This window comes from Oncorhynchus masou, chromosome 33 (assembly GCF_036934945.1).
Source record: "Oncorhynchus masou masou isolate Uvic2021 chromosome 33, UVic_Omas_1.1, whole genome shotgun sequence".
NCBI lineage: Eukaryota > Metazoa > Chordata > Actinopteri > Salmoniformes > Salmonidae > Oncorhynchus > Oncorhynchus masou.
In genome coordinates, this window is record NC_088244.1 from 38,688,785 (window position 1) to 38,711,868 (window position 23,084).

Sequence of the window (23,084 nt, forward strand, 5' to 3'; positions counted from 1 at the left end):
GAGGTCTTGGCTGATTTCTTTTGATTTTTCCATGATGTCAAGCAAAGAGGCACTGAGTTTGAAGGTAGGCCTTGAAAAACATCGACAGGTACACCTCCAATTGACTCAAATTATGTAAATTAGCCTATCAGAAGCTTCTAAAGCCATGACATCATTTCCAAGCTGTTTTAAGGCAAAGTCATAGTGAATGTAAACTTCTGACCCAGTGGAATTGTGATGCAAAAAGTGAAATAATCTGTCTGTAAACAATTGTTGGAAAAATGACTTGTGACATGCCCATAGTTTGTTAACAAGAAATTTGTGGAGTGGTTGAAAAACGAGTTTTAATGTCTCCAACCTAAGTGTACTGTATGTAATCTTCCGACATCAGCTGTATATATATATATATATATATATATAACAATATCAAATTGCCTATGTTTTTTTCCCAGCACAAAATACAACCCCCCACATGCGCGCAAACACACACGCCACTAAACCGACATTAGATCATATGGTTTGAGATATTGTCTGACAACTGAAGTTGGTTTAAGGGGATTTGCCTGCCATTCAAATGCTTTTCAGAGAGAATAAAAGAGGAGGCAGGTAGTTTGCATGGCGGTGAACTGAACGAGCTATAGGCTGCAGGGCTAGGATCAGGATGTTGCTGTTAACCAGTTGGTAAGCATGGGAGTGTGTGTTGACTTAAAGGGCTGGTGGAGATCTGTAGCGCACCATCGCATGACTCATTCTGTTTGTTTTAGTGTGTGTGTGTGTGTGTGTGTGTGTGTGTGTGTGTGTGTGTGTGTGTGTGTGTGTGTGTGTGTGTGTGTGTGTGTGTGTGTGTGCAACTGTCAGTGTTCATTTCTGCACGGTGTACCAATGCAAGGAATCAATACCGCCCTCCCCTTTTCTCACCCTGTCATCACCATGGCAACCCCTTGACTCAAGCCACAGCATGCAGCAATATTTCACCCCCCCCATCCATCCCCCACTCTGAATCTCTCTCCGTTAACTCCCTCTCGTTCATCTCGCTCTACTTCTTCTTTCTACCTTCATCTCTCATCGTCTCTATCTCCCTCACTCTTCCTCTCCATCTCCGTCTCCTCCCGCTCCTCTCTAATATCGGTCTTCATGTTATCTGTGGTTGAGAGATCTTTTTCTCATATCTGACATTTTCCCCCATCTGCTGTATATCTCCTATTTGCTCTCTGTCGCTCTCTCAGCATAATATCCCCCTCTCACTCACTCACTCCCTCCCTCCCTCACTGCAAAGCTCGCTCACTCCTTGCTTCAGCTCCTTACAGCGAGTCACCGCCCTCTCTCCTTCTCTACGCCCCTCCCCCCATCTCTCTCCCCCTTCCTCCATCTCTTCTTGTCTATCGGGCCCGTGGAACAGCATGTGGTATTCTACGGTACATGACATCTTCATTAAAGACCAGAGAACAGCCGATTCAGAGCTTTAATCACAGGTAACATCATATTAACCCCAACCATCCACTTTCTCACACCATCCATCCAGGCAATCACAGACAATTCATTTCCACAGAACACAGCAAATTTGTGATCGGAATTTTAACAACCACATGGTTAAATCTAACACTTTCTTTGAAATGATATGTGACCATTTCAAATAGTGTTAAACTAGAATTTTTCAGTGTTGATAAACTAACACCCCCGGAGTGTTGGGTCCCTAACACCGTGGGTGTTGCAAATTGACATAAATTAACACTTTATTAGAGCTGATGCTGTAACACTTTCTCAGCGTTAGGGAATAACATATGTAGTGTTAGCATTTATTAGGGTATAAAACCTTATTTGCATATTTCCCAGGGTGCCTTTCGAGTGAATGTTAGAGTAGCCCGTCCATGACTGTGTTTGTAAGTGACAGAGACGGGGGCTGCGTTTCAGACACACCCTCCTCCTCTTACCCTCGCCTTATGCCCTTGGGGGGGAATCCCGCAACCATCTTTGTCGTTGGTCCAAATGATTAGCCAAGCAAGGGAACGTGGCAACGTGAGACCCTTGGCAACGTGAGACCCTCGGCAACGTGAGACCCTCAGCCCTCGTTTTTTGATTGAGTTTGCGAGTGTACAATTATGTTCACTCCGGTCAGCTAAAACTTTAAACCAACATTAATATGGGGAAGTCAACATACAAGTGTAAGTACAAACTAATGTAAATCATTTAGAAATTGTGCTACTAATTACGTTTTGTTTGGTTAGCTTTTGGAAACATAACTTTCCCTGACACTTATACATTGTAATTTTCGATTTACCTGATATAAGTAGGATGGCCAACATTCGGTGTCTGCAGATGCGTTGTCTTCTAGCCAAGATATGAAATACAATCATAATTGACTGCAGAGCATATAAAGGCACGCGCAACAGTTCCGCGATGACTGAAAACACAACTGTGGTATGAATGAATGACACATTTCCGGGCAAGAGTGGGTACATTTAAAATGAAATCATTCTTCCCTCGCCCTGCAAGTGTCAACTCGTCAGGCGTCATGATACGTCATCAGAAGTGTCCACTTAATTTGAGGGCTGAGGGGAGAGGGTGTGCCTTTTACATGTTTGGAATGCAGCCATGGCTGTTGCATTCATAAATGTTCAGTCTTGAAGCCTTCACCAATTGACTGCCGAAGTGAATGTGTTTGAATTAAAAAAGCAAAACCTTCATGACCGTTGCATTCTACATTTCATGAGACCTTTAGTTATGATCTCGTCTTCCCCCAACATTGTGGTCTGAAAATCCTGGCTCATGGACCATGTCAGACCGGCAAGTCACAATATGCTGGCTTGTGAAGTAATATTTACTATTGGAATCCGACCATAACTTTTTAATCACCCCACAATCTGCATCCAGAACAACTGCTATGGTGAAGAACTCATCAAACAAGACTACCTAAACCATATCAACTGGAACAACCATTTCAGTATTGGGTGCAATAATCAATCAATCGAATGTATTTATAAAGCCCTTTTACATCAGCAGATGTCACAAAGTGCTGCACAGAAACTCACCCTAAAACCCCAAACACAAGCGATGCCAGACGTTAGAAGCACAGATGAGTTTAGAATTGAATTAGTTTAGAATTTTTATTTGATTTATCTTCGATCAAATAAATCAATGCATGCAGAAACATAGATGGAGCATTCGATTGCTTCGTAGGTGGCCTCGTGCATGCGCGCGTAAGTGTGTATATCTATGCATGCGTCTGTGTCTGTGTCGACACAACCTCCGCCCCAGCCTATAAGTCCCATAATATCTGTTATCGTTATCATCATCAACAACAGTACATGATGAGCGCAGCAGCTAATTCAATCATTACCAATAGAGACCGCTGAGGGGAGTCTATTTGAGGCGAAGCAGTCTTGTCCTTTCCACAGTGTCCGGCCGAGTCCCGAGTGGCCCCTATTCCCTTCATAGTGATGGGCTCTGGTCAAAAGTAGTGAATAAGGGGGCCATTTGGAACGCAGGCTTAGACTGGGCCCCTCAAAGACACTGTTATCTTCACACAGCAGCACTGCCTTGGTCCAGGGAGGGCGGCGGGCAAATCCCTGTCCGCGTGTGTTCAAATCCCCCCTCTGTTCACCTCCATCACAACATTAGCTACAGCTCACATCACTGTTGTTGTGAGGATCAAGGACGTGACATTTCGCTTCTCTCACACCTATTTCAATAAAAGCCAGTCGGTAGAGCAGCGAGTGAAAGGCGGAAAACGGAATCAACAGACAAAACATGTTCCACCATGTCCATCTGTCTGCAATTCTAGTTGTCCTGTGTGTGTGTGTGTGTGTGTCTTTTTTTTACTTTAGACAGACAGTGAAGGGATCTGGAGGGTATCTTTAGCCTGTCCCATGTGCATACAGTGAATGAGCAGAGTAGGGATTTCAGGCTCACTCTTTCAGCCGCTCTTATCATTTTCAGTGTGCGGTGTGTGGCTGCCTGGGCTAGTCTCTCTATCCCTCCTCTCTCTCTCTCTCTCTCTCTCTCTCTCTCTCTCTCTCTCTCTCTCTCTCTCAGAATCACGCCAGAGAGAGAGCAGACAGATAGAGAGAGAGCAGACAGATAGAGAGAGAGCAGACAGATATAGAGAGAGCAGACAGATAGAGAGAGCAGAGAGAGAGAGAGAGAGAGAGAGAGAGAGCAGACAGAGAGAGAGAGCAGACAGAGAGAGAGAGAGCAGACAGAGAGAGCAGAGAGAGAGAGAGAGAGCAGACAGAGAGAGAGAGAGCAGAGAGAGAGAAGACACACAGAGAGAGAGAGAAGACACACACAGAGAGAGAGAGAGAGGGCAGAGAGAGAGGGCAGACAGAGAGAGAACAGAGAGAGCAGAGAGAGAGAGCAGACAGAGAGAGAGAGAGAGAGAGAGAGAGCAGACAGAGAGAGAGAGAGAGCAGACAGAGAGGGCAGACAGAGAGGGCAGACAGAGAGGGAGACAGAGAGAGCAGACAGAGAGAGCAGAGAGAGAGAGAGAGAGCAGACAGAGAGAGTGAGAGCAGACAGAGAGAGAGAGAGAGCAGAGAGAGAGAGAGAGAGAAAAAGAGGGCAGAGAGAGAGCAGACAGAGAGCAGACAGAGAGAGAGAGAGAGAACACAGAGAGAGAGAGCAGACAGTGGAGAGAGAGAGCGAGAGCAGACAGAGAGAGAGAGAGAGAGCAGACAGAGAGAGAGAGAGAGAGAGAGTGAGAGCAGACAGAGAGAGTGAGAGCAGACAGAGAGAGAGAGAGAGCAGAGAGAGAGAGAGAGAGAAAAAGAGGGCAGAGAGAGAGCAGACAGAGAGCAGACAGAGAGAGAGAGAGAGCAGAGAGAGAGAGCAGACAGTGGAGAGAGAGAGCGAGAGCAGACAGAGAGAGAGAGAGCGAGAGCAGACAGAGAGAGAGAGAGCAGACAGAGAGAGAGAGAGAGGACACAGAGAGAGAGAGAGGACACAGAGAGAGCAGACACACAGAGAGAGAGAGAGAAGACAGAGAGAGAGCGGACAGAGAGACAACAGAGCGAGAGAACAGAGAGAAAGAGAGGGAGAGAACAGAGAGAAAGAGAGGGAGAAGAAAGAGAAAGAACGACAGAGAAAGAGAAAGACGGAGCGAAAATGAGAGAGAGAGAATCTGTGCTGACCTTTCACTGAGGCTAGAAGACTAGTTGATGAGCCTGAGATCATTAGTTCTGCCGACAAGGTCTGACACTGTCCACACACACACACACACACACACACACACACACACACACACACAGACTCATCCAGCTGTGTACACAGGTGATGCCCACACACACACAGCAGAGTGGAGGGGCAGATCCACACACACACAGCAGGGTGAAGGGGCAGATGGGTAGAAAGCGTACCCCACCATAAAAGCTCTCTGTAATGGCTGCTAACTCAATTGAATATGTCCTGATTAGCTGAAATGTAGCTCTAACAATGTTAACCATGCTGGTTAGGAGGAGTGGAGTACAGGAGAAGGGGTCAACAAGCCCTGCCAGGAGACAGCTATCACGTGTCCAGTCATCACAATGTCAATAACAAGGGGCAGTGGTATAGGGCCAGGATTTCTTCCTGATCATGACTAGGGGCTTCGTTATACCCAATGACTCAGAGATATTTCCTGTTCAGGTTTAAAGTCAAGGAAAAGCTGACAAACTGTCTCCAGGCGTTACGACAATGGAGTACTTCTCCACCATGAAAGGAGAACTCCACCCTGTGCTCATCTGCTTGGTACTCGTTTCGTTAGTCCATTGTTGGTATAGTCCCAAAATGTATGTCAGAAATCAACTTTTGCATCATCTGATGCTGCGTTTTGCATCATAGGGGCCAGATGTCTGTATTTTGAAAGTTGCATATCTTGAAAACTTGATTGCTGACATGGCAAAAATAAACTGGGGCTATATCGACAATGGATGTATGAAACAAATACAAAATATCCTTTTTGGATGGAGTCTTTTTTGCAGGTTGACAGATTTTTCACCTAGTCAGCTTGGGATTTGAACTAGCGACCCTTTGGTTACTGGACCAACGCTCTTAACTGCTAGGCTACCTTGCCGCCTGTTGTCTAGTGTACCACAGGCTGATAAAAACCATTCACACTGTCCGTAAATAAAAAACACGGTCACACTCTCTCTTAGGGAGGGAGGGAGGACAGACAGACAGACAGACATGCAAAGAAAATCTAAATATTGATGTATCATTAGTTGAGTCACTACAGTATGTTGTCTGTGTTTCTGCTGCTCAGTAATTAGTGTCATAGTGTAATTGTGTATCCAGCCAGAACGGAAAGCAGGTGAGCTGAGTAGCATTAGGAGCTGTGTCTGTGTGTTTAGATGCCAGGTGCGTCGCTGCCTTCCACTCTGCCTCTCTGTGCTCTGTGACATTTCCATCTGCATGCTCTGTGACTTTTTCCATCGCTGCAGGCATCTCTTCTCACCCTCCCCTCTGTATCCCACCAGCCACCACATTGTCTGCCCATTGTGTTCTCTCTCTCCCCCTCTCTTCTTTTCTCTGCATATCCCTCTCTCATCTCTCTCCCCATCTCTTCCCCGCTCACCTCTCTCTCTCTCTGTATCCCTCTCTCTCTCCACTCTCATTGTCTCCCCATCTCCAGCCCACGCACTTTCCTCTCTCTCTCTCTCTCTCTCTCTCTCTCTCTCTCTCTCTCTCTCCTCTGTTTTGTCAGGCCCTGAGCGGATCACTTCCTAATAACACAGTCCACACTGCTAAAAGGTTACTGGGTAATGGAGTTTCCATTCTTTAGTTCCTCTCCTCCACCTTCCTCTCCCACTCCTTGCCCCACCCCAGCCATGGCTGAGTTAATTAACACAGCGACTCCTCTCCCCCTGTCTCCCCCTCCTCACCCCCACCGCCTGTAAACCCACCCCCAGCCCTGTAGTTAACACTCCAACCCCCTGTCTCCCCTCTCCATAACCCCGGCAGTCCTGTAGCCTGGGGGTCACCCGGTTACTTAACTCTGTAATTACCTCATTAGGCTCGTTAGTATTGGCCGGGGCCTCTGTCTATTCTCTCCTCCTCTGATGGCTTTGTCTACCCCTCCTCTCCCTCCTACTTTCCCTCATCATCTCCCATCTGTTCCCGAATTTTAGTCTCGTTGGCTTCCTCTCCCCTGCCCTCCCTGCTTCCCTCCACTGTCCTCTCCTCTGAAATGAAAATGTTCCCAGACCCCCGACAGTTTCCCAGTTCCCTGTATCCATGCCTGTCAATGTCATCCTACAGTTCTTGTTCCCTCCATCTCCCTCTCCCTCTCCCTCTCCCTCTCCATCTCCTCTCCCTCTCCCTCTCCCTCTCCCTCTCCCTCTCCATCTCCTCTCCATCTCCTCTCCCTCTCCCTCTCCATCTCCTCTCCATCTCCATCTCCTCTCCCTCTCCCTCTCCATCTCCTCTCCATCTCCCTCTCCCTCTCCATCTCCTCTCCCTCTCCCTCTCCCTCTCCCTCTCCATCTCCTCTCCATCTCCTCTCCCTCTCCATCTCCCTCTCCCTCTCCCTCTCCCTCTCCATCTCCATCTCCATCTCCCTCTCCCTCTCCCTCTCCATCTCCCTCTCCCTCTCCCTCTCCCTCTCCCTCTCCATCCCTCTCCATCTCCCTCTCCCTCTCCCTCTCCCTCTCCCTCTCCCTCTCCCTCTCCCTCTCCCTCTCCTCTCCCTCTCCCTCTCCCTCTCCCTCTCCCTCTCCCTCTTCTTCTACATCTCCCTCTCCCTCTCCCTCTCCCTCTCCCTCTCCCTCTCCATCTCCCTCTCCCTCTCCATCTCCATCTCCATCTCCTCTCCCTCTCCCTCTCACTGCATTCCCTCCAGTATACAGTTACCTTTTCACCTTGCTACAGTTCAGGAGTGAGTGAGTGGACTACAAATCTAGACTCTGTCGCGCCACTTAAGTGAGACGGCATCATCCAGGCGTTACCCCAGCTCCTTGCTTCCTCGTAACGTTTTGTCAAACAAGAGTTACTTGTTAGCCAAAATGTTTGCACACAAATATGAAGTCCAGTTATCGTCCCTTCCCGCTGCATGATGAAGTTTGATGTTGATATAAACAGACAGTTTAATAGGTGACTACAAACACAGCAGTGGTGGCAAGGGTACATGACCCCCCCCACACACACACACACACACACACACCAACTAATAGGAGGATACACACTGCCTCATTATTTCAGCTTCTGCACTGTTCCTAACTTCTACACGCCCAATTGAACTCGCTCACATCCTTTAGTCTGAAGGCTCTGCAATGCGCACACACACACACACACACACACACACACACACACACACACAACCCCGCTAACCCCAGGTAGCAGTGCAGCCTGAGGTACTGTATAGTAGCTATCTGACCTCATTCTGTACAGTAAATTAAGCAGGAGAAGACGAGAGAGAAGCAATATAAACGACCCCTGTTAGAGTGGATTACATAAATTCAAATAGTGCACTTGCCTGGCATGTTCTCGACGTAATGCACGGTGCTCATAGCGCTCAGTTGGCATGCTATAATTCACTGGATAATGCATGTCTATATCGCGGTGAACATGGCATGTTGGAGTGTCTTACATAAACTGTGCTTGGGATGCTGTGGACCTAATGCACAGCGGAAGAAGATTTCCAAAGATGGGTTCGTGACCCTTACGAAGAGGAGGAGGTTTAATAGGAGGGCTGTAGAGGAAGGTGGCTGTAAGATGGAGTTACACACACACACACACACACACACACACACACACACACACACACACACACACACACACACACACACACACACACACACACACACAGACACACACAGTGGTTGTAAAGGGAAGTGGAGGTAGGATCGTTGTTCATAGTTAAGGTGGGTGGTCCGACACGGCACACCGTTCACCGGCAGCCACTGGTGAACGTTCACCGGCAGCCACTAGCATTAGAAATGAACCACTGTACCATGCATGTCAAACTATAATGGATTCAAAATATATTCAGCTGTCTCTGTCTCCGTCTCCAGAATGACAGCTGGAGAGGCTGACTGACTAGCTTACTGCAAGCTATCCATCTCCACCTCTCCTCTCCTTTCTCTCTCTCTCTCTCAACTCAAAAGACAGCAGGCCAAGCACCAGAATGCACGAGCAGCCATTCAGTCACAAAACAAAGAAAAACTCTACGACCTGTTGTATCAACATAAAACGTTTCAACGTCAAATAGAAAAGACATGACTTGTTGTCATTCTCTCCCCCTCTGCTCCCCTCTCTTTCGTCTCGTCATGCGCTACCCCCCCCCCTGTGCGCTACCCCCCGTGCAGTATTCACGGGTGGGTGGGATAGATGTAAGAGCGTTTTATCAACATGGGATTTTTAACAGTACTGTCAAATAGAATAGACGCAGAGGTTGCCATTCTCTGTCTCGCTCGCTCTCTTTCATCATTATCTCATATATATATATATATATATCCCCTCGTCCTGTGTCGCCCCCCCCCCCCTGCCGCCCTCTGTCTCCTCCTGGGTGGCTGGAATAATGCGACTGGCACAGTAGGTGGGATTAAATTAGCACCCGTGTATAGGGATGATGCACACTATACAACTGATCCCCTCCTCCGCCACCTAATCCAAGCCTAATGAATATATCATGGCTGACAAGTACACAGACAGACACTTGGAAGGAACATATCATGGCTCTCACACACACACACACTGACAGGTGCAAAATGGCCCTCTTTACCCTCCTCCTGTGGTCATAGGATACAGACAGAGGAAGAGCGAGAGACACTAGGATGTAGTGTGCATACTACAATCACAAGACTGGTCGTTACGTGCTTATTTATGGAGTTACATTTTTCTAATTCAATGAGAATGTGAGCTCTATCCATTCCACTTGTTCCTACTTTTAGGTTCAATGGAATGTGAGACGAGAAAGTCTGGCAACGTGAGACTACAGTAGGTTCAATAAAACAAGAGACGACAAGCTACTTAACGTAAATTGAAATTCGTGATGATTCGACACCGTGGCATTCAATGATCCTTTGAAGGAGAATGATTTGTGTCAGTCATTTGATAGGTCAGTCATTCAATGATCCTTTGAACGAGAATCATTTGTGACAGTCATTTCATAGGTCAGTCATTCAATGATCCTTTGAACGAGAATCATTTGTGCCAGTCATTTCATAGGTCAGTCATTCAATGCCAAGCAGTCATGTTCCATACATTACACTGTTCCAATCTCCCAGTGAGCTCCAGACAGCCAAGTCCCCTAGCTTGTCTCTCAGAGCCTCAGCACAACCCACAGATCTGGGATCAGTTTAGTATTTTACATTATAGTGAATACGAGGGGGTACCTGATCCTAGAACAGCTCTGCCACTGAAACTTTTACAACCCACTACTGTACAATCAAACACATTTATTGATAAAGCCCTATTTTACATCAGCAGAAGTCAGAAAATGCTTAAACGCTTCCCTTCTTCATGTCACTTGAATCATCGACATGACAATAGGGACGTCCTTCGTCTCTGCCTGCCAGCAGCAGTAGTAATATATTCTGGTAGTCAGTATTATGCATAGTACAGTATACTTGTATAGAGTACAAGATGTGTAGGCGTCAGACAGACACAGTGAAAGATTGAGGAGTTGTGTAAATACCAATAAGACGGAAGTCATTTATTACGTGCTGGCATGTAATGTAGTCATGAGACCCACACACACACACACACACACACTTCTAAAACTTCTTTACTTTGACGATGTGACACACACACTCTCTCTCTCTCTCGCACACTTACACACGCATGCACAAACACAGACACACATTTCCTCTACAGTTAACAGACTTCGTCATCCACCCACAGTGCAGACTGTCCAGGACAGAGGGGCGATTTAGGCTAATTTTAGTCAGAGATGTGCCCATAAAGCCTCTTTGATTGGAGTGGCATGTGGTGAAAGGGATGGGAGGAAGAGGGGAATTCTTACGATGACTCACAGACAAAGACATACTTTTCTCGGAGTGACAGAGCAAGAGAGAGAGAGGGATGAAGGGTCAGGGTCTCAGAAAGACAGAGAGAAGGGCAGACTGGGGAAGACAGTTTCTCTTCACGTCTCCCCTCGTTTGATCTTTCTCGTCTCCACTTCTCTTCTGCCAATCTCTTATCTCTGTGGTTCTCTCTCGCCGTTACGCATTCTGTCTGTTTCTTGTTTTTTCCTCTTTTTTTTGTTCTGAAACCATTTCCTTTTCTAAGGCTACAGGATCTCTATGGTTATGAGGAGACTCCAATTCTAATCTTGTTATGGGTTGGTGTGTGTGTGTGTGTGTGTGTGTGTGTGTGTGTGTGTGTGTGTGTGTGTGTGTGTGTGTGTGTACAGTGCCTTCAGAAAGAATCCACACGCCTTGACTTTTTCCACATTTAGCTGTGTTTCAACACACACACACACACACACCCCGTCAAAGTGGAATTCTGTTTCATCTCTGTACCTCACACAAACAATGATCTGTACAATCCCTCAGTCGAGCAGTGAATTTCAAGCACAGATTCAACCACAAAGACCAGGGAGGTTTTCCAATGCCTTGCAAAGAAGGGAACCTAAAAAAAAAAGCAGACATTGAATATCCCTTTGAGCTGCTCAGGGATTTCACCATGAGGCCAATGGTGACTTTAAAACAGTTACAGAGTTGAATGGCTGTGATAGGAGAAACCTGAGGATGGATCAACAACATTGAAGTTACTCCACAATACTAACCTAATTGACAGAGTGAAAAGAGGAAAGCCTGTCCAGAATACAAATATTCAAAACACATGCATCCTGTTTGCAATAAGGCACTAAAGTAAAACTTCAAAAAATGTGTTAAAGAAGTAAACTTTGTCCTGAATACAGTGTTAAGTTTGGGGCAAATCCAACACATCACTGAGTACCACTCTTCATATTTTCAAGCATTTTTGGTGGCTGCATCATGTTCTGGGTATGCTAGTCATCGTCAAAGACGGGGAGTTTTTTTTTTGTTGATTCAAAATAAATGGAATAAGCTTAGGCAAAATCCTAGAGGAAAATCTGTCTCAGTCTGCTTTCCAACAGACACCGGGAAACAAATGAACCTTTCAACAAGACAATAACCTAAAACACAAGGCCAAATATACACTGGAGTTGCTTACCAAGATGACATTGAAATGTTCCTGAGTGGCCTAGTTACAGATTTGAATTAAATAGGATTGAAGATTTATGCAAAGACAATGAAAATGTCTGTCTAGCAATGAGCAATAACCAACTTACCCTGATTAAGACAGCTTGTTTGGTCGAAACGATGGTTATTAGGTTATTAAATGATTGCCTCGGAGCTCCGAGAGTGTGCTGCTCTGCTTTTCATTTTTCAAGTGTTCTTCTCCGCTAGCCAGCACCTTCGCCTAAACAGGCGTGCATTTCTTTCGCCTCTAGATCAATAACCAACTCGACGTGGCTTGAAGAATTTTTAAAAGAATGTGCTAATATTGCACAATCCAGTTGTGCAAAGCTCTTAGAGACTTACCCAGAAAGCTTCACGGCTATAAGTCACTGCCAAAAGGTGATTCTAACAATGAGATGAGACATTTATGTTTAACATTTTCAATACATTTGCAAAAATGTCTAAAAACATGTTTTGACTTTGTCATTATGGGGTATTGTGTGCAGATGGGTCAGGAAAACAATCAACGTGGTCCATTTTGAATTCAGGCTGTAACGCAACAAAATGGGGAACAAGTCGAGGGGCATTGAATACTTTTTGAAGGTGCTGTTTATGCAAATGACAAATACAGACGGAGACTCTGACTTCTGGTATGACCCTAGAAGGGTTGGATGGGATCCATCTCTGTCTGGAGTTAGAACATGTTCTGCAGAATAGGATAGAATTTCTCTGGGTCAGGGTTTTAGGCACAGTCCAACAGTCTCGTTTCTGTGGGAAGCGAGGAGGTTGTCTTCGACGTCAAAGTTGGGGAGCGGAGTGAGAATAACAGAACGCGGTAGGTAGAACAGAGCCAGACAGCCATCCGGCCCCACATTTGCTCCATGCGCTGTGTATAAAGAACTGTGTGACTGTATCACAATGCTATTCAGCAGAAGCACCCAGTTGGGTGAATACATCTGGTTTGTGCTTTCCCTGTCTCCGCCTGGGTCTGTAGCTGAGAAGAACCTAACGATATCATTTGGTAGAATAAATACCGGATTCGTGCATTTCCCGGCTTCAACGGAACGCGAGGCTCTCTCATTGACACCTACTGTGCTCTGTAAATGACTTGATTGAAGTAAGGCATACTAGGCATCATTTTCTCTTATGACTTGAATGTAGTAGTCATAACGCTTGATGAGGTTCCTGTTGAATGGTTAAACAGGTCTATTTCCTGTGTTTTTCAAGGGTTGTTACCCTCTTTCGCACACACACACACACACACACACACACACACACACACACACGCACGGACACATGCGAGCGAAAGGGGTGCCACTGACAGAGATTTAATAAAGTAATCCACTCAAATCTCCATATTTGCCAGCAGTGTTAATCTTGAACCCTATCTCTAAAATCAGTTTTCCAGATGGCACCCTATTCCCAATTTAGTGCACTACCTTTGAGCAAGGTCCTACCCTATGGACCCTGGTCAAAAGTAGTGCACTAAACAGGGAATAGGGTGCCATTTGGGACCTAGCCTACGGTTCAATTGTATAATTGGGTTCATTTTATTGGCCTTTGTGTCAGCGTTTCTGTAATGTCCAATAATAATCTCAAGTAGACATTATTCTGATTAAGGCCTGGAGTGGAAGGCTTTGGTTTGGTTGCTACCCGACTATGCATGAATACAGACATGACATGTGAAACCACACATGGCGCAGAAACGAAGGGAGAAAGAGATGGAAGGAGGGAGGTGAGAAAATCCGGTAAAAGGGGAATGGATTCCAAACTTGTCAGGTCTCCTCTAGATGTGTAAGGATAGAGAACAGGGTTGGTAAGTGATGACTGGTGTTTGGTGGTGGTGGTGTTGTTGTAGTAGAGGTGATAGAGGTAGTAATCGTGGTAGTAGAGGTGGGAGTAGTGTTAGTAGAGGTAGTAGTGGTAGTAGTGTTAGTAGTAGTAGAGGTGATAGAGGTAGTAGTCGTGGCAGTAGAGGTAGTAGTGGTAGTAGAGGTGATAGAGGTAGTAGTCATGGCAGTAGAGGTAGTGGTAGTAGTAGAGGTAGTAGTCGTGGCAGTAGAGGTAGTAGTAGAGGTGATAGAGGTAGTGGTAGTAGAGGTGATAGAGGTAGTGGTAGTAGAGGTGATAGAGGTAGTGGTAGTAGAGGTGATAGAGGTAGTGGTAGTAGAGGTGATAGAGGTAGTGGTAGTAGAGGTGATAGAGGTAGTGGTAGTAGAGGTGATAGAGGTAGTAGTCGTGGTAGTAGAGGTAGTAGTAGTAGTAGAGGTGATAGAGGTAGTAGTAGTGGTAGTAGAGGTAGTAGTGGTAGTAGAGGTAGTAGTAGAGGTAGTAGTGGTAGTAGTAGAGGTAGTAGTAGTAGTAGAGGTAGTAGTAGTAGTAGAGGTAGTAGTAGTAGTAGAGGTGATAGAGGTAGTAGTGGTAGTAGAGGTATTAGTGGCAGTAGTGGTAGTAATAGTAGAGGTAGTAGTAGTAGTGGCAGTAGTAATAACAGAGAAAGTAGTGGTAGTAGTAGTAGAGGCAGTAGTAGAGGCAGTAGTGGTAGTAGAGGCAGTAGTGGTAGTAATAGTAGAGGTAGTAGTATTAGTGGCAGTAGTAATGGTGGTAGTAGTAGTAGAGATAGTAGTATTAGAGGCAGTAGTGGTAGAGGTGGTAGTAGTAGAGGCAGTAGTGGTAGTAGTAGTAGTAGAGGCAGTAGTGGTAGTAGTAGAGGTAAAAGTGACAGTAGTAGTGGTAGTAGTAGAGGCAGTAGTGGTAGTAGTAGTAGAGGCAGTAGAGGCAGTAGTGGTAGTAGTAGAGGTAAACGTGACAGTAGTAGTGGTAGTGGTAGAGGCAGTAGTGGTAGTGGTAGAGGCATTAGTGGTAGTGGTAGAGGCAGTAGTGGTAGTGGTAGAGGCAGTAGTGGTAGAGGCTGCAGTGGTAGTAGTAGAGGCTGTAGTGGTAGTAGTAGAGGCAGTAGTGGTAGTAGTAGAGGTAAAAGTGACAGTAGTAGTGGTCGTTGTAGAGGCAGTAGTGGTAGTGGTAGTAGTAAAGAAGGTAGTGGTAGTAGTAGAGGCAGTAGTGGTAGTAGTAGAGGTAAAAGTGACAGTAGTAGTGGTAGTAGTAGAGGCAGTAGTGGTAGTAGTAGAGACAGTACTGGTAGTGGTAGAGGCAGTAGTGGTAGAGGCAGTATTGGTAGTAGTAGAGGCAGTATTGGTAGTGTTAGAGGCAGTAGTGGTAGTGGTAGAGGCAGTAGTGGTAGAGGCAGTAGTGGTAGAGGCAGTAGTGGTAGAGGCAGTAGTGGTAGAGGCAGTAGTGGTAGAGGCAGTAGTGGTAGAGGCAGTAGTGGTAGTGGTAGAGGCAGTAGTGGTAGAGGCAGTAGTGGTAGTGGTAGAGGCAGTAGTGGTAGTGGTAGAGGCAGTAGTGGTAGTGGTAGAGGCAGTAGTGGTTGTAGTAGAGGTAGTAGTGACAGTAGTAGTAGTCGTAGCAGTAGACGTAGTAGTCGTGCTTCATAGAGTACTGGTCTAAACACAGACCTACAATCTACACTGTCTTGTTTCATCACTGGGAACTGAACTGATGTTGACAACAGCCCCAAATCTCTCCCCTTCTTAAAACCACTGTTTTTTGTCCTTTATTATATATTCATGCATTATTATTTACATTTCTCAATAAAGTATCTATCGTGTGCTATTCTATTTCATTATAAAATACCCCACTTCTCTTTCTATAGATTCAGGCGCCCTTTTCCCTTCCTTCTCCTCTTCTCCCTCCCTTCCACCTTCCCCTTCCCTCCCAGTAGGTTTCATAATCATGTTCCCTGCCTTTCAATCACTCCTTGTCTGACCCTTCACTCTTTAAATCATAGTAACATATTCTAGACTCCACCCCGACACATCTGCCTGATCCCCCACTTGACACACACCATGTCAGTTAGTCTAGCTCCATCTGCAGAATCTAAATCAAACAGGCTTCCTTCATCACACAGACACACACACCGCAGGGCAACCAGGGAGAAACCATCACGTCAACCATCAACCCTTACGGCAGCCTCTCTTTAGCTCAGCAGTGTGCTAAAACGACAAACACTGAGAACCAGAGTCACTAAAAGTGAACCTGTCTGTGCATAGTTTACACCTGTAAGTCCCAGTGGGGAATACACTAAAAGACTAAGAAAAAAGCTGTACAATTAACAGAGAAGCTAAAATATGAAACAGAAATGGCTTCGTCACAAATGGCCCACTTTTCCTCATGGACACTGGTCAAAAGTGTGTTGTAGTGTGTTGCACAAAATAGGAATAGGGTAGCATTTGGGACCTTTATTTACACCTTAACTTGATCACTTTCCATCTCTGAACCCGTGTTGTATCTTTAATGTTGTATTCCCTTGGAAAATAGCAGGTAAAGACTTTGAGCAGTGGCGACCCGTCATTCAAGGCAGGTGGAGCTGACGGGTGTAGTCGTGTATTTGGACAGCTGGTGTGTGTAGTCGTGTATTTGGACAGCTGGTGTGTGGAGTCGTGTATTTGGACAGCTGGTGTGTGGAGTCGTGTATTTGGACAGCTGGTGTGTGGAGTCGTGTATTTGGGCAGCTGGTGCGTGTAGTCGTGTATTTGGACAGCTGATGTGTGTCGTCGTGTATTTGGACAGTTGATGTGTGCAGTTGTGTATTTGGACAGCTGGTGTGTGTAGTCGTGTATTTGGACAGCTGGTGTGTGTAGTCGTGTATTTGGACAGCTGGTGTGTGTAGTCGTGTATTTGGACAGCTGGTGTGTGTAGTTGTGGATTTAGGGCAGCTGATGTGTGTAGTCGTGTATTTGGGCAGCTGGTGTGTGTAGTCGTGTATTTGGACAGCTGGTGTGTGTAGTCGTGTATTGGGGCAGCTGGTGTGTGTAGTCGTGTATTGGGGCAGCTGATGTGTGTAGTCGTGTATTTGGGCAGCTGGTGTGTGTAGTCGTGTATTTGGACAGCTGGTGTGTGTAGTTGTGGATTTAGGGCAGCTGATGTGTGTAGTCGTGTATTTGGGGTAGCTGGTGTGTGTGTCGTCGTGTATTTGGGGTAGCTGGTGTGTGTGTAGTCGTGTATTTGGGGTAGCTGGTGTGTGTGTAGTCATGTATTTGGGGCAGCTGATGTGTGTAGCCGTGTATTTGGGCCAGCTGATATGTATTTTGACAGCTGATGTGTGTAGCTGTGTATTTGGGCCAGCTGATGTGTGTAGCCGTGCATTTGGGCCAGATGATGTGTGTAGCTGTGTATTTGGGCCAGCTGATGTGTGTAGCCATGTATTTGGGCCAGCTGATGTGTGTAGCCGTGTATTTGGGCCAGCTGATGTGTGTAGCCGTGTATTTGGACAGCTGGTGTGTGTAGTTGTGTATTTGGGGCAGCTGATGTGTGTAGTCGTGTATTTGGGCCAGCTGTTGTGTGTAGTCGTGTATTTGGGCCAGCTGATGTGTGTAGCCGTGTATTTGGGCCAGCTGATATGTATTTTGACAGCTGATGTGTGTAATTGTGTATTTGGGCCAGCTGATGTGTGTAGTCGTGTATTTGGGCCAGCTGATGTGTGTAGCCATGTATTTGGGCCAGCTGATGTGTGTAGCCGTGTATTTGGGCCAGCTGATGTGTGTAGCCGTGTATTTGGGCCAGCTGATGTGTGTAGCCGTGTATTTGGGCCAGCTGATGTGTGTAGCCGTGTATTTGGGCCAGCTGATGTGTGTAGCCGTGTATTTGGGCCAGCTGATGTGTGTAGCCGTGTATTTGGGTGGCTGCAGTGACTGGCAGTAGGGCCTGAGGCAAAATAACAGGTGGCTTTGGAGCATCTAGCTAGGGTAAAACTGTAGAGCATTTAGCTAGCGTAAAAACACCAGTGTGGAGAATCTAAATTAGCTAGGATAACACTAACGCTGCACAACACGGCACTTCAATAGCTAGCATAAATAACACTGCTCTCCCCAGTGAGCTCTCCTGCGTGGCAGATTGTGAGCACACAGCCCACCTTCCCTAACACAATGACATCTCTCCGGTTTAACAAGAGAAGAGCATGATTCAGTATCATGAATATGGCCAACACCATTGTCATTACAAAAAAACTGAATAGTGCACAGAAATACATGTAAACAAGACAATAACGTGAACAAACAATGCTGCCCGAGACTCACCTCTCTAGTTCTCTAACATATTGATCTATACGTCATTGTGCATGTCATCTGTTTTTCTATCCCTCTCTCTATTCCTTTTTTCCCTTGCTGCCATCTTCACAGCCAATCCTCCCTGTGACCTTGTTTCTCTCTCCTGTTGATCCCTCCTTCTCGCTCTCTTTTCTCTCTCGTCAAACAATCCCTCCCTCCCCCCTCCCTCGCTCCATCCATCACCACCTCTCTCTTTCTCTCGCTCTCCCCCCTCCCCCCCCCTCTATTTCTCCCTGCCCTCTCTTAAATCACTCTATCCATCCATCCCTCTGTTAGAACAGCTCAATTAAATGCTAGCTGGCATCAGAGAGAAGGAGATTACATTCTGCTCCGGTATAGCTAGCCCAGGGTAATCATACACTGTACAATACAGCAGTGTGTGTGTGTGTGTATGTGTGTGTGTGTGTGTGTGTTTGACGGCTACGTGTGTGTGTGTTTGACGGCTACGTGTGTGTGTTTGTGTTACTATATGAAAGAAAGTAAGTAAGAGTAACTCTGTTTCTCTCTGGCTGTTACAGCAGCTCGGTCTAGGATTGCCAAACAGCCGGCAGTAGCAATACACTGATTATTGCATTAAACAGTTTGAAAATACAACCAGTAGCTGCAGGAGTATGGAGCAGTCTCTTGGGCATTTCGCCTCAGAGCGTGCGCGCATACACACACACACACACACACACACACAAGCAAGCAATGACACACACACCTCCCTGCCTATATCTTGATCCATATTGTGTGCTGTCCCGATGGTAACAAGTCATTGTCAGCCGCCGAGCAGTGTCCCCAGTACTGTCCTCATCTCATCTGGGACAGGCTGGAGGTTATTGAGGCATGGCGAGAGGGAGGAGGGTGGAGAGAGAGAGAGGGGTGAACAAAAGAGGGGGAAGAAGGGGAGAGAGAGGAGAGATGGAGGGGGAGAGGAGGAGAGGGCGAAGAGAGTGAAGGCAGAGAGAGGGAGTGTTTTCTCACGACACGACATGACAGCGCTCACACCCAGGAGACTAAAGAAGACACAGCATTTAGTATGGACTGCCTGTTATGTGTTCTATGGCCTCTCATCTGCCTAATGGGGATGTGAGAGCTGGTTGCCATGTTTGGCACATCGCCAGATGTTTGCATCCGTTCACGGGCACACCTGTACAGTCTGTTGTATTGGGAGAGATGCCCGACTGCCACACCCATATTTTCCATTCCAATGTGTCTCTCTTTCTCTCTTCTCTCCTTCCCCTCCCTCTCTCTCTGTCCCATCAGACAGTACTGTAGTTCGTTTAAGGTAGCAAACGGGAAGGATACAGGGGCTCCCCAGAGGAGCACCAACCCAGATAACATCCTATTCCCAGAGAAAGAGAGTGAGGGAGAGGAGAGGAGAGAGAGAGTCTCTGCAGTAGGACAGCCAGGACAGGAAAACCTGTATTCACAAAGCAGGCGTGCTGATCGATCAGGTCCTTCCTGTCCATATGATATTATTTATGGAAGTGCAAAACGGATCCTAGATCAGGAGAGCTACCTGCCACAGATTAGACCCCGACCACTAGCCTGGTCCCAGATCTATTTGTTCTGAATACCAACTCGTATGGTCATTGTCATGCCATGAACTAGACTGGTCCCAGTTGTGTTAGTGCTGCATAGCCAACTCCCATAGGAACACACACAGATCTGGGACCAGCCTGCTACCAGACGAGTGAAAATACCATTACAGCACAACGCAATCACAGCCATGCTTAACAACATCAAACCAGTGAGATATAGGAGAGGCTGGGGGAGGGGAGGACAACAGCGGGGGGATAGTGGGAAAATATGGCCAAAGTAGCAAGGTAGAGAAAGATCTAAGTCAAAAACAGAAAGAAAATGGCTAAAAATACTAATTAATTAGAACAAATGTGTAGAGGTATGCACTGTCAAAAGTGCAGGACACAACTGAAAATAACTGCTAAAATGCCTAACAGCAAATACTGATACATAGAATTTTGAAGAAATCAAATGTTTACGTTACATATTTGTGAAAATTACTAAGTGAGCAAAATAACCCACACTCATTTTCAATGTAAAAAACCCCCCCAAAAAACGTGCAATCACTTATTTTGAGTTTGTATCGTATCACACAATCCTCCAGATGTCAAATAAAATCTATATTTACGCAGATTATCGAAGCATCCGACGATAATATGATCTCCTTCAACGAGGCTCCACAACAGCATTGCATTGAATTTTAATAGCTGAACCAGACCCTGTTGCATGCTACATGCTATCTGAGTGTGCACCCAGCAAAATGTACTAATGACATGCAATAATACTCTTTCTCTATAACATCCATTCAAACTATTCAACGAGATGTCTTCTTCAATGCACTTTCATTTCAAATTCATTAAAAGTCAACCATAAAAAGGAGATGCTTCGGTACAAAACCTACAACCACCTCTACTACAACATCGAGAGAAATTATGAGAAGCACATTTGCTCATTTTAACAATAATCTCAACACAAATCTTGAAATATTAATAGTTTGATCGTTTTATCCAATGGCATCACCACTAATATTGCCCTCCAGATACTACTAATATAGTCACAGCGACACATGACATGACTCTTCTAGAAATGTGACTCAAATTCATCTCTCCACCTCAGCCCCTTCAGACAGGCTAGTAAGACTACCATCTTGTAAAACTGGGATTGTAAATTGCAGATGTGACCCAGGTGTGATGAAGACATCATCCGGCCACCTCTCCTCCACCCAGCCAGCGTTCTAATTAACCCCGCTCTCATCTTGTATTTTTGAACGGCTGTGTTCTTCTCTTACCTCCACAGGTTTAAACGACAGCCTCGGGGGTGTTGATCCTTCTTTTCCTCTGGCAACTCCTTGTCCTCCCTTTTTTCTTCCTAGTTCTTCCTTTTCTTCTTCTCTATCAAATTGATTGTGCCCTCTCCTCTCGCTGTTCTGATGCTGCAGTGATTCAAAAACACACCCTCTCTCCCTCTCTCTCAGCCGCTCTCTCTGCCTCCCTCGCTCTCATTGGCTGCCTGCTAGAGGTGAGGTGACATCACCCTTCTTCTCCTCTGCCTCTCCCCTCATCCCTCCCTCTTCTTCTCCTGCCTCGCTCTATTCGCTCACTCTTGTTGGATTCTGACCATTCCTTTATTGTCTTCTCCCCCCCCCCATCGTTCCCTCCCCCCCTCTCTCCATTCCCTCCATGCACCCCTCCTCCTCCCTACATCCATCCTCTCCTTTCTCTTCTCCGCTGCTGGCCATATGCATGCAGTCTTTCCAGCTGGATTAGTCTTGCCAGGTTCCAGCAGCCAGCCAATCTGCTCTGCTGCCAGATAGCAGCTCTCTCTCCTTTTCCTATACGCAGCCATGCAGATCAGCTCTAGCAGGCATAACAATACACTTATTAGCATAGTGGTATAGCCTATGGCCCTACCCACTCTGCTCTACATCTCGTTCCCTGCTCATGTCCAAAATGGTACACTATTTCCTACATAGTGCCCTACTTTTGGCCATAGCCCATACGGAATAGGGTACCATTTGAGACGCATACTGTGCCTGTAGGATAGGCTCCCTAATTGCAGACTGACACACCCATATGGCCCTGGTCAAAAGTAGTGCACTACATAGGGAATAGTGTGCCATTTTGGACGCAACCTGCGTCTCTCTCTCTCTCTCTGTCTCGCTTCCTCACCATGCTCTGTCTAATAGCCCTATACATGTGCTTTAAAGGAACAGCCAAATGACCCTTGATATTAATAACGTCTAATGGATTCTGGCTTCTGTCGCTACTAAAAAGGCATCTATTGCAAACTCCTGGTTCAGGAGAATCATTCTACAGCGTGTAGGAAGTCTAGCTCAGACAGATCAATATGGATAATGTCTCTCTTATCTCTGCTCATTTCACTGATAAACAGAGTACTCTCTTCTTCCGACTGGACGTATGGCTCTAGATGTAATCAGGAAAGACCCCTCTCCCCTCTCTTCACCATGCTCTGTCTAATAGCCCTATGCAGGTGCTTTAATGGGACAGCCAAACGACCCTTTATGTTAATAATGTCTACCATGGTCAACTGAGCCCATGTTCCCCTTACAATTAACGGATTCTGAGACACTGACTGCTGCTAAGACACCTACTGCACACCATCTATTGGGCTTTCAATTGATAAAGCAATTGAAAAGCAATCAAAAGGAAACGGAGTCAGTGTCAGACATCGTTGTTGTGTTATGAAACGTAATTCTATGTGGAGAAAAATGTGTTGTCTGTGATCTGTGACTAGGAGGTGTGGCTGAGGGGCGGAGCTGGGAAATGCCATGTTTTATTTTTTTTAACATTTATTATCATGTATTTATTTATTACCTTTATTTAACTAGGCAAGTCAGTTAAGAACAAATTCTTATTTTCAATGATGGCCTAAGAATAGAATGTTGATTGGGGGATAATAACTCTGAGAACTGCTGATTGTGGGATAATGAGGAAGTGGCTCAGGAAGCCTATCTGTGTCGTGACATGATAACAGACAGGCAGAGGGGTGATAACAGTACTACAACCCCGGGGGAATATGGTACTCAATGTCTTAGGGTGGTCTGGTATGACTGTACGTAACTGATCCTAATTCTCCATGATCCTGAAAACTGTGCAGGGAGAGAGCGAGTTGGCTGTATTCTCTGATAAGGGGTCTTTGTGACCAAAATCTAAGGTTATCTAAGTGGGCAAAGACGCATTTCTGTAGTTTCTTTGTGCAGCCGTCAGGAGATACCAGTGATACAACACCGGGGGACTTAAAGAGTCTGACTCTTGATACTTGCTGTGATCTGGAGTCTGGGCTGATCAGGACTGGGCAG

The 23,084-nt window shown here is 46.0% G+C and overlaps 1 protein-coding gene across 1 annotated transcript in view; it reads right to left on the reverse strand.

Moving 5' to 3' along the window:
* The window catches only part of l1cama (L1 cell adhesion molecule, paralog a), an 83,969-nt gene extending 62,736 nt beyond the window's left edge, over positions 1–21,233 (reverse strand). The window contains 1 exon segment of the mRNA XM_064957611.1: positions 21,054–21,233. The gene's annotated coding sequence lies outside the window, so the exon portion shown is untranslated.
* Between the last annotated feature and the right edge of the window lie 1,851 nt (positions 21,234–23,084).